Here is a 12,942-nt window from a genome sequence, read left to right on the forward strand (position 1 = left end):
TAGTAAACAGCATAATTCTAACAGACTGCGTTTGTTGGGCCCTTGGGCATTGCAAATCTACATAGCCGTCATTGTATTTCGTAATGACATTTTCTGTGACTATAAAAAAAAAGCTGACTTGGTGTAGTTGAAATTCTATCCAAAGGTTTGTAGGTAGCAAGATACTGTGTTTTGTAATAAGCCTATTTTCTTTGGAAATCTGACTGGAACCTTTAGCCAGGTGTCTTTTAATCAGGTTATATTTTCTTATGTCTTGAAATCGTTAAAACGTATACACAGTAGTTTTAAATGCCAGTGTGTACTTAAGTGGTAACCTTTGTCCTTGTAATAACCAATCAGTGATCTTGATCTCTTTTCCTCCCCCTTGAAAGCCCAGGCTCTTTCCAGTCTCACTGGGCCATTGTGTAAGAATTTAAGCCCGTAGTGGGAAAATGTGGACTCTAATGAATATTTTAAAAAGTATTTTATGTGGATATATGTGCCATTAAAAAAAAAAAATGAAAGGATGGTAGGCTGTGTTTCTGACCCCTTAAATTGTTTTAAAAATTATTAAAGTTATTTTTAAGTAGCTGCAGTAGACATCCCACACAAGCATTTTTTTTTCTAGATATATTCAAGCTTTGTAATTCCTTTGAAATGTAATTTCCTCCTAGACCAGTCTTGTTAGTGGGATTGGTGGTTATGTCTAAAAGCAATACGTGGAGCTAATTATAGTAACTTACACACCTTTCTTTAAGAAAAATGTTCAATAGAGAAATGTGAGAAGAGGGTTAACTTTAAAATTCAGTTCATCCTGAGACACTGGGAAGGGTTTACAGTTAGGGCTAAACAGAGCTGCTACCTTTAGGGCTCCTTTACGTGCGACCTTAACGAAGGGAAGGATTTTATTTCTTCATCCTCCGGGTCGTCAGCGTTACAGAGTGAAAGGTGAACGGGAACCCTTTGGTTTTTGATGAGTGAAACTGGTAGTAGTGATAGCAGTTCAGTAAACACAGGCTTTACAAACAGGTGAAGAGTCACATCGGGCCCCCTCTTCATCTGTGAAGGTTCTGACTTAATTAGTTTAGACCTTAGACGTTTAGTCATATCTTAAGTTCTTTATTTGCTGAACTAATTTAGAATATACTTTGAGATAGGTGAAACGTAAGATCCAGTATAATCCATATTAGACCAGAAATTTATTTGATTATTTTTAGAAACCAAGTATAAAACCAGATTTGCTCTTGGATGTCTCTGGGGAGCCTCACTTTGTATGTAAGTGGACTGGCCTAATATTGTTTCGGGATTCGTCTTTGGCTTTCCTGCTCTGTGAGACTAACTTAACCTATTTTCTGATTCGTTGGTGAAGTTATATTTTAGTGTTTTCTTCATCAGCAGCTAATTTTAATGCTGTAGATTATGGGGGTGGGCCTGGTGGCACAGTGGCTAAGTGCTTGGCTACTAACTGAAAGGTTGGCAGTTTGAACCCACCTACAGCTGCCATGAAACGGGAATTTTTCAGTTGATGGAAGACATAGGGCAAGAGCAGAAGGAACCTAATCTAGGCTCGGGTAGATTTGAAAAACGTACGCCCACATTTTTTCTACTGTCCCCCCCCCCCGCCCCCATACCTTCATAGTTAGAACAGATCCAGCGGTGCTGAAGTGTAATGGAAGCGAGAGATACTCTGATTTCCATTTTTTATTTTGGCTGAGTAACTGCTATTTAAGACAGGCTAACACCAGTGTTAATTTGTATTCTTTATATATTCTTACTCGGGGATTTTCTGTTGCTTCTATGTGAGTGGAGGTAGTATTTGCTTCTTAGCAACAAAGATAAAGAAGACAAATGAAATCTACATAGTATTTGATTGTTGGAGTTATTTGGAAGGCATTGGTTCACATAGCCAAAAGATTTTGAAGAGCTTAAAATATCAAGGAAGGGGGGGACTTGTGGGCTAGGGGGCCGGGTGGGAGAATGATATAGCCACCGAACAAGGCATGACTGAGATGAGGAATAGCGCTTTCTGCACGGACAGGGTATATATATGGATGATAGTTGGAAGGAAGATTAGATTGGCGTAGTCAAGAATTACGGAAGGTTTGGAAGGTCTAGGTTAGGTTTCCTCAAACTTCCCAGAAGATGAGAATCATGTAGTGCTTCTTAATAGTACAGATTGCTAACTTTCTAGATAGTAGACACTTGTTAGTTTTGATGATGGGAAACGAAGTACCGAATAAGGGTGACGTCAGCACAGCTTGACCAGGGTAAAAGATGACATTAAGAGGTACACAGGAATAAGGGGTGATTTTGGTAAAAGCCACAACATACACAATTTTGCAGCAACACTAATAACAACCAAAAAACATGTGTGGTTATATAGGTAGGTATGTATGCTATGTATGTATAGGTAAACACATAGGAATATGTGGTGTACATTTTTGATGTTTCTGTAGGCAGATGTATGTACATGCTTGTGTGTGCTGCATATACATTCATATATAAAGTAAAGCACAGAGGGGACACAGAGATACTTCCTAGATATAACCACACACCTCTCAGAATTGGTTTACTGAATTTGAGGGCTTAGGGCCATAGTGTTGTGGGGCAGCTCAGTCAGCTGGCATAACATAGCTCAAAATGAAAATGATTTAAATCCCAGTTTGGTGAGTAGCATCTGGGGTCTTAAAAGCTTGCAGGCGGCCATCTAAGATACAACTATTGGTCTCTACTTGTCTGGAGCAAAAGAGAAGAAGGAAACCAAAGACTCAAGAAACTAGTCTACAGGACTAATAGTCTACATGAACCACGGCCTCACCTATCTTGAGACCAGAAGAACTAGATGGTTCCTAGCTACCACTACTCTGACCAGGGACACAGTAGATGGTCTTGGATAAGGTGGGGGAGAAGAAATGTAGAACAAAACTCAAATTCCTGAAAAAGGCCGGACTTACTGGACCAATAGAGATTAGAGGAATCCCTGAGACTGTCACCCTGGTATATCCATTAAACTGGGAACTCAGACCACTTCCTGTGGTCATCTATCAGCCAAAAGACAGAGGGGCTCATAAAATATATAACAGCACCTGTGAGTACTGTACTTCTCTAAATAATTGTCTAAGTGAGACCTTACGGTCAACATTTACCCTAGACCAAAGATGAGAAGGTGGCGGGGGACGGACAAGGAAGCTAGATTAACAGAATAAGAACAACCAGAATGGAAATAATGAGAATGCTGACAGACTGTGAAAAGTGTAACTGATGTCACTGAATAATAGGTATAGATATTGTTAAATGAGAACCTAATTTGCTATACATAGCAAACTTCCACCAAAAACACAAATATTTTTTTAAAAATACAGATTGTTGACCTCCTTCTCAGACCTCCCAAATCGGAGTGTACCATGGAGGGGCCTGGACATCTGTTTCTTAAGGATCCTGGCATGGTTCATGTTATGATCAGATGAATCTGGGAACCACTGATCGAGGTTTTCCATCTTGGTTCTGATACTGTTACTGGTTTTGGCTTGAGTAAGAATGTAACCTCCCCCTCTCCCCCTAATTTGCTTGGCTTCTAGGGTTCCTTGCAGTTACAAGGTTCTCTGGTTTTATGAAAAGACACCCTGGGCTGGATCACGGAAGGCAGTGGGTTTTGTATTTGATTATAAGGGAAATAAAAACCCTTTGGAAGTGTTAGCAAGTGGTGAAGTCTGGAAGATTGGTTTCGGATGCGCGTATGATACGCTGGAGGGGGAGGAACCTAGGAGCAGACCAGCTGGGACAACTGTAGCTGTTCCAGATTTAAAGCAAGTGCTATCTGAACTTGGCTTGAAATAGGAATGGAAAAGAAGTTGCAGGTTTGAGAAACTCCAGGAAAGAATACTTGGCATTTGGCCTAGAAAAGGGTGGGGAGGGCCTCAAAGGGACAGGTTTTCAGACTGAGTTACCTGTTGTCAGTGATGTTGTTTTAATATCAGTAGAAATAGAGCTAAAGTAGGTAAGATGCCAAGTTGAATTTTAGATCCTTTGAATTTGAAGTGATGGATAATCTCTGAAGTCCAGAGAAGAGACAGGTTTATGGATAAAGAACAGGGGGTGGAATGCAAAGGGGACAGATGACTCCTGTGAGGAGCTTTTCATACAAACAACTGAAGACTGCGGGAGGAAAGCCTAAAGCAGGTCATGGTGGCATTTACCTGAAAGGTTGGCAGTTTGAGCCCACCTGCCAGGTGCACAGGAGAAAGACCTGGTCATTTACTCCCGTAAATTACAGCCCAGAAAACCCTGTGGGGGCAGTTCCACTCTGTCCCATGGGGTCGTAGTGAGTTGGAAATGGACTGGCTGAAACCTGGCAACAGCAAAGGCTCCAGGAAAGGAAATCAGGAAGTTACACCCCAAGCAGAAGCAGCAGGAGAGTATAATTTCACTGATAATAAGGAAAAAGAATTTTCAGAAGGGATTGGCAGTGAAATGCTGTAGAGAGGCCGACGAGTAGGAAGACTGAGAAATGGTTGTGGACCCTGCTGAGTTTTAGGAGTATGTGCAAAATTCATTGTTAAGTATTACTAGTGTTTTTTGGATTTAGCAGTTGGCATGTCATGGGTGACCTTTGAGAGAACTTTTTGTAGGACGGGGACAGAAATATTTGTAGCATTGCAGTGCACTTTGATTATACCTCCAGACAAGCTGGCTGTGGGCCATTTCTAGAGCCAGCTTCCTTGCGGCAGTGCTTGTGGAACTCCTAATCTTTACTTGCGATAAGCTAGTACTTTTAATTTCTTTCGAAGGTTAGGGTTACTAAATACGTGGATACAGGTATACGCACAAACAGACATTCAGGTAGAGAGGAGCAGGAGTCTGGCTGTTTGATGTACCTGCCTTCTCCTTGGGTATACAAGAGAATGCTTGAGAAGGGAACTTTGGCTGTAACCAGTGGTGAGATCTACTGATCGAAGAAGACCCCTGCTTTCAGCTCTAAACCTAGCTGAAACTGCGTGTTCAGACAGCTGTTAGATACTTCTTCTAGATCTTGGTTTAATGTATACGTATATATAGTGCTGCACTATTAAACGTGTGCAGACACACGCACACATACACACACGTTGTAGAAAATTTAGAAGATATGGAAGTATATAGGAGAATAAATAGAAATTACTGTCCTCTCACACAGAGAGAATGGCTTCGGTTTGTATCTTTAACGGTGTATGCGTATGTGTGTGTATTGAGGGGAGGGCTATATGTACATTTAGTATGTAGGCCAGTCAACTCGACAGCAAAGTTTTTTTTTAATGGATAAGGTGGAAACAATGATGAAAATATCCTCTCTGTTTTCTTTCGTTCCCTACATTTGGGCATCCCTGATTGCTCAGGACTCCCAACTGGTCTTTCCACTAAATGCCATGAGTCACAGCCAAATTAATCTTCCTCAAGTGCTGCTCCAATCATGGCACTTAGGGGATTTCCTTCACTTTCCAAATGAAATTCATACCATCTATTCTGGACTTTTAAAAGGCATTCCGTGGCCTGGTCCCAACTGTTATAATCCCACCTGCTGTTACTTTCTTTATCCAGCCAAATTGGAATATTTGTTCCCTAAACATGTCCCGTTCTTTGCCTTTGCTCCTGTTTTTGCTCCCTGCTTAGAATGCCCTTTCTTCCCATTGCATTTTGCCCACGTCTGACCAGAGACCCAGTTCCGTCCTGAGGTGTTCGGTGATCCAACCGGGCGGAGGTAGCCCAGCGTTCCTCAGGACTGCCATCCTCTCAGCCTCTGGGTTTTCACTTTTTGGCTTCTATTCCAGTTATTTATATAGAGCTAGGCTCTTTTTATAGACCATGAATTCCTTGAAGGCAGGACCAGTGGCGGCTTCATCGGCAAGTCTCCCCATTGGCTCTACACAGCTTCTCAATAAGTGAGAGGCGAAGAGCGGTGACCTTCAGCCAGGTTTACTGCTAACCTTGAACCCCATACATACATTTTTGGGAAATGTTTAAAATATTCCCAAGTGGGAGAAATTAAAATAGGGATTCCCTCTTCTTAAAGGAAGAATTAAGTAACCTAAGGAACTTTTGTAAATCCAGAACTTTTAGATTGTACCTAGCGACAAGGTATCTTATTAGTCATTTATTCTAACTTTCTCGTTTTACAGATAAGAAAAGTAAAGGGGGATTAAATTATTTGTTCAGGACTACACAGCTGGTGCCACGGGCCATTGTTTTTATTTTACAATTTATTTTTGTTCTTGAACAACTGAAGATTGGAAAAATACTAAAAGCTAAAGTGACCCTTGTTTTGATATTCATGCATATTTTAGTTCTGGCATCTTGTTGGACATGGTACATGTTTCTTTTTGTATGGTTCTCACTCTCTAATAAAGAGGCCACTAGCCATGGAAGAATGTAGGTGTGGCTGGCTGGTTGGTACTGTCAAAAGGTTAAGCCTAGTGGGAACGCCTTGGGCCAGGAGTATAATTTCTTTTAGTTCTTAGGACTGGATTACGAGTTTGAACGTAGGAAGAGTATTTAAGCAGTGAGCAGAATTCATATTCTGTTCTCTGGGTCTCCCCTAAGCTCCCTTTTGATTTAGTCACTTAATCCATCTCTTGCTAGAATCTGGGCTGAAGGGTGTTAGTTGTTAAGTTTAATTTAGCTGATGCTTAGGAATAAATATCTTTTCTCTTTGCGTTCTTGCAGTGCTCTGAAACGAAATTTTCGTTTTGTTTTTCTCCTTCATCGTGAGTAAGGCTGATTTATATTCCTGGAGATGTATATGTGTATATGTGTGTATATATATGTTTCATGGCCTTCAAAAGTTCTGTAGCTACTGCTTATGCATTTGTATACCTTGATAGACACGAAAATGCTGCTGTACTGTCCGTCCTGCAGCTCTGTACTGCCGCCGTCTTGTATTTCTCTGTATAGCATTCTGGTAAGAATCTCAGAATACCTGAAAGATGGACAGTGATGATGGGTTAATGATATCCCTGCAAGTCCGCTAAGAGCTGGGCGTTGAGATAGGTTTAGGAATTTCTACCCTGATGTCTGTTTCATCAGACGACACATTTGCTAAAATTATGATTTTCTGTATAAGAATGTGAGGCATTACAGCTCTTCTTTGTTGTGTGCACTCATTTGTTTATTTTTCCCACCTATATCATCTATAAAATAATTTTGAATAGACTACTTGTTTCATTGCACTTCGGGCATTTATTCAGTGAACATTCATGTTGCGTGTGCATGAGGGGAGGTGGTTGTTTGCTGCTCTTGAGTTGGCCCTCGACTCACAGTGACCCCGTGCACAACGGAATTGGACTGCTGTGACCCTTGGGTTTTCACTGGCTGATTTTTGAAAGTAGATCGACAGGCCTTTCCTCCTAATCTGTTTTGGCCAGAGCACTGTAATGTTCTCAGACCGCAGGTTAGATTTACTGGTGAAAAAGACAAGGACCGGGATTTTCTGTGTGTCTTTGAAAAACTCTAGTCACAGGAAGAGAAAGCCAGGAGAGATGCTGGTTTGTCAGATGATTGGTTGAGATATTTTGTAGCAATACTAGGTGTCCATCAGCCTGAAACTTGATAACTGAAACCCAGTCGGCAAAGCATTTGATGGAAATTAAATTCACCTTTCAAAAATCAGGGCTCTGTTAAGCATTGTCTGTAATATTTGATTGCCCTGCTTGACTTTATCTGTTGAATTACTACATTTGTTTCATGTGTTCACTTCTCCAGCCATTTCTCTGTATGAAGTCTTTCAGCTTCAGTTCGCTTCTTAGGTCCAGGGCACCATTGTTGTAGTTTTACACAAGGGGAAACAGTGGTTAAGTGACATATCCAGGTCATACTGGTGGTGAACTGGGGGAAGGAGCAAGACTGAAGCTCCTCTCTGCTGGAAGAGCTGAGCTCCCACGCTGCACAGACCTTTTTTCTGGGCCTTCACCTGCCCTTTATTAGCCACGTGAATGTTCAATTTGTGCAAGTGAAAACTTACTAATACCAAACATGTTATTGTGGAAAGTAACTTGACTAAAATTTTACTGTTCTAATACTTAACATATTGTTTATTAATTTCCTACTTAATTGCCTTTCTCATTCTTTATTAAAGAGAACTTAATACTTGCTTTTGCTTCAGAAGTACATATTTTCCTGCAGGCCATTCCCTGTTCCGCCAGTATTTTTAGGACCAACTAGTTCAGCTTTTTTTTTTTTAACCCCAAGACAAAAGACTTGAAGATTGCAGCCTGACTTACGGGTATCCAGGAGAGGGTTCAGAAAGAATTTCATTTGCGGAGAAGTGTCATTGGATGACTTCTGGTGTAAGCTATGCATGCTGGCACTATTTTTAGCTGTGACAGATGACAGTTTGTGGTTACCAAATGTGGGCGACTCTTCTCTGCGGTGGGCCAGAAGTTTTTATTTTGAAGAAAAGATTGCAGTGTGCCGAGTTAAATTTTCAATTGGATAAAGATGCTACTGCTTTGTGCACTGCCCAAACCACAAAATACAGGTTTCCCACATTTTTTACTTTGAAAACAAAAGTGGGCAAGGACTGCTGGAAGTATATCACCTTTTTCGAAATGAGAAGTGTTTGTTCAAATTGCTTGGTCTTGTTTTAGGAACCTGTAACCATGCCCCGCAGTACTAAGATTGAAGGTGCTGTGAGTCTCAGGTTTTCAAAGGGTGTTCCATGAGCAGACTGCGTAAGAGTAAAGCTGAGGCCAGAGTGGCCATCTTGAACGATTAGCGCTTTATTCTGCGCTGTAGAAGGAGACTGGAGGAGGAACCATGCAAGGCTGTGCTTTCCTTCTACAATCCCGTTGTCTTAACGTTGGTTTGTCAAGAATAAAAAGGCCTTTCAACTCTTCACTTGTAAACAGAACTAATAAAGCAATCATCGAGGAATCCAAAATTAGCATTTTGGTGACCCTCTAGTTCTTATTTAAAGATGCCCTTATTGTAAACTTGAAAATATTACAATCTTTAATTAAAATGTTTCTTTTCGGTTATTCCTAAAAATAATCTGGCCACTAATAGGGTCGCTCTGAGTTGGAATCGACTGAGCAGCAGTTCTTCAATAGCAGATATTCTTGTCTTATTCCTGGTCTCAGAGGGAAAACTTTCAGTCTTTCACCATGAAGTGTGATGTTAGCTGTAGGGTTAAAAAAATTTTTTATGCCTTTATCAAGCTGAGGATGTTCCCTTTTTATTCCAAGTTTGTGGAGTGTTTTTATCACAAAAGAGTTGTTGGATTTTTTCAAATACTTTTTGACTCCATCTCTTGTGACAGTGTTGTGGTTTGTGTTCTTTAATGTGATGTGTTACATTGACTGGTTTTCATATGTTGAACCGACCTTGCATTCCTGGAACAAATCCAGCTTGGCCATGGTGTATAACCCTCATTATATGTTACTGGATTCAGCTTGCTAGGATTTTGTTCAAGATTACTGCATTTCTGTTTATAAAGCGGTATTCGTCTGTAGTTTACTTGTGATGCTTTGCCGGGTTTAGGTACCAGGGTTGAACAAACACCTGAATTAACTAATGGATAGAGATTAACTAATCCCTTGATGAATGTTAGAAGAAATAATATTTGAATGTATTTCTCAAAAGGACTTTTAACAAAACTTTTTGACTCCCTACTCGGGGTTGCCACGAGTCTGAATTGACTCAGTGACAATTGTCAGTCTGGTGGTGGATTGAGTATTAAAAATCCTGAATAAACTAATCTAAAAATTTTTTGTTAAAACCAATTTAAGCAATCTTTGAGAGGCTAGAAATATTGGCTAATGACAGTTAAGATGGCAATTCTATTTGCTAGAAACTCATGTTTTTTTTTCATCCTTACAACTTTGCTAACATTCTCTTAATCTCTTTTCAAATAGGAAAGCTCACTTGGGAAACCAAATTTATGTTGTTAAGATTGTTTAGTGATACTGAACAGGAATAGAAAGAAGTAAATTTTTTCTAAATTATGGTAGTATGCGCATTTGTCGTCAGTGCAGAACAATTCAGGTGCCCCAGAAAGAGTAAAACAGGATGTTAAGCTCAGCTGTAACCCACTACCCAGAGAGAGACACTGACAGACAGCCTTTCAGATCAGATAGTCACACGTGTACAGTTTTTTACTGGGATTATACTGTGTGAGTTTTTTGGTCATGTTCTGTTTTTGTTTATCATCATGGCCCTTTTCCTATGGTGACAAAGGTCTTCATCACTGCCTTTAATTGCTACATAATCTTTTGTATAATTGTACCCTAATTTTATTAGATTTACATAGTTTTTAAAAGACATTTTCCACAACATTGTTAACTATAGTTTCTACTGTAGGAAAGTACCTGTTACGTGTACTGAAACAGAGCTCTTTTCTCCTTTTTGGGTCTAACAGTGTGGTCGCTGTGAGTTGGAATTGACTCTATGGCAGGAGGTTTGGTTTTTTTTTTTTTGGTAGGTGAAACGTTCACATTAAAATTTGTGTTCCTCATAATAAAATTTAAAAAAGAAAAAAGTTATTAATTAACCTATTTTGTTAATTTCACTTAGACTTTCTTCTTGACCTTTGTGATTCACATGTAATAATTATCTGCCTACGCTCTGTCTGTTCGTTGTGCCTGCAAATGGGTAACATTTTGAAGACCTTCAGTGTGCTGAGCTCTCAATTTGGCATCATACATGGAGAATATGAGTTTTACTAATAGGAAGCCTGGGTTCAAATCCACGTCCTGCCACTTAGTAATTATATGACCTGGGTCCAGCCGTGTAAGAGCAGGGTCCCACTTTGTTGCCTGAAAGCGGGCCTCTCAAACTGAGTTATAATAATTGAAAGAGAGAATGTTGTATAGGCTCCAAGCAGCGTTTGGTGTAATTTAAGGGCCTTGTGAATACTGACTCAGGAATAGGGGAGGCGTGGAGAATGTAGATCACCAACCTAGAAGACATTTCTGAAACATCTACCAGGCTTAAAAAGTATCCAGCTTTTCAAACCTTTTCTTAGCTTCTCATACTTTTACCACGATGAGATAGTTTACAATTGCTTGAAAAACTGGAGGAATATGAGTTTATTGTTTTCCTAAAGTTTCAATAATGTTTGGCTGTTAAAGAGTTTCTAGGAAGATTCAAGTCAAAGGAGTGTTACGGATAAAAATGTCTAAGCCCTTCTCGCCCCCGACACCCCAAATCTAGATATTAAAAAAATTTGAATAATAGTTGTATTAACTGGTCTTCCTTGTAGGTGTGTGGATATTATCCTATCCCTGTCAGCGATGTACTTCAGGATGGATGTTGAAATGTTCTTTTTGATGATGAATGGGACGCCATTCCTCTTTAATTTGTCATTCCTGGTATAGTACACCATACGATTGATTCAAAATGGCCGATACCGGTCCATTTCAGGCCACTAATGCCTAGAGTATCGATCTTTACGTGGTCCGTTTCATTTTTGATGACTTCCAGTTTCCCTAGATTCATACCTCGCACATTCCACATTCTGATTATTATTGGCTGTTTGCAGCTGTTTCTTCTCATCCTGAGTCGTACAACATTAGCAAACGAAGGTCTGAAAAGCTTAACTCCGTCCACATCAGTAAGGTCGACTCTACTTTGAGGCAGCAGCTCTTCCTCAGTCGTATTTGGAGTACCTTCCAACCTGAGGGGCTCACCGTCCAGCAAGCACTACATCAGACGGTGTCCTGCTGCTATTTATAAGGTCTCACTGGCCAATATTTTGTTGGAAGTAGGTCACCAGGTCCTTCTTCCTGATCTGTCTTGGTCTGGAAGCTCCACTGAAACCTGTCCACCATGGGAGACCCTGCTGGTATTTGAGGTACTGGTGGCCTAGCGTTCAGCGTCACAGCAACATGCAAGCCACCACGGCATGACAAACTGACAGACCAGGGGTCGACTGTATAGTAGCATTAGTAAAGATACCAGCCCTGACACACATTATGAATTTATCATGCACGAGGTACTGTGCTAAGTGCTTTATGTTATTTCATTGAAGAAAAATCTTATTAGTCCCTGGTCTCGGTTAATCCTCACAGCATCTCAGTGACTGGTGTTCCTCCTACTGTGCACATTTATGGAGGAAGAAACTGAAGTGTAGGGGACTTCAGCCACTTGCCTGAGGTCATGTAGTAGGTAGGAGGCTAGTGTGTTGCGTCCAGGTCCTCCAGCTCCAGAGCCTAAGTGCTTTGCTTTGCAGTTTTAGAGCCTGTGTTCTGGGAGGTGGGCGGGGCCTCACAGGAAAGAATTCTCTTACCAAGGGCTGTTATCATAGCTTCCCCTACCATCTCACTGTACCCTGTTTAGAGAGTAACACTAATTACAAGAACCCCTGCCAGCAGAAAAGACGTATCTTTAGTTTTCTAGACCCTACGTGTGCTTCAGGACCCAGCTCAACTTTGGTCCCTTTCTCAAAATCTTTTTTGCCCTCCTGTTTTTTCCTTTTCTGAGTTCTCGTGACCCTTGTAGTGTGTATTTTATACCTTTAGCGTTTGTGCATGTCCTAGCATCTTTCCTGGGACTGTAGCATTTTGGACTGGGACTTAGGACAGTCCATGTCTTCATTCCAGCGTTGGCTAACTCGTACTCCGCCATGTTGAGTTTTTCGTAGTGCAATGTCAGCTTCTCAGTGTTTGTTGAATGTCTGAAAACTGTTACATTGCGTTATCTTTGTATTCTATATGGCATTATTCATAACATCAGTTTGATAGCATAGATACACTAAGTTCTAGTAGATAGGTACAATAGTAGAAAATAGTTGAATAGAACAATAATTGATTTAGATATTTTAGGCAGAGTCAGAACGAATCTGAGATGGGGGATGACCTGAGTAAATAGTTGAAATACAGAATCTGAAAACAAAGTTGGAAATCCTATATAAAATGTGAAATTAGCAACACTCAAACCAGAGCTTATTTAGGAGAATGGAGCAAATGCTTTTGCGTCCCCGCTGTGTGCCCGACACCATGA

At 40.5% G+C, this 12,942-nt stretch overlaps 1 protein-coding gene across 4 annotated transcripts in view; it reads left to right on the top strand.

The window, feature by feature from the left end:
• RTN4 (reticulon 4) overlaps positions 1-12,942 on the top strand; it is a 72,364-nt gene that overhangs the window by 33,716 nt on the left and 25,706 nt on the right. The gene's annotated exons all lie outside the window — the stretch shown is intronic.

This window comes from Loxodonta africana, chromosome 26 (assembly GCF_030014295.1).
Source record: "Loxodonta africana isolate mLoxAfr1 chromosome 26, mLoxAfr1.hap2, whole genome shotgun sequence".
Lineage (NCBI taxonomy): Eukaryota > Metazoa > Chordata > Mammalia > Proboscidea > Elephantidae > Loxodonta > Loxodonta africana.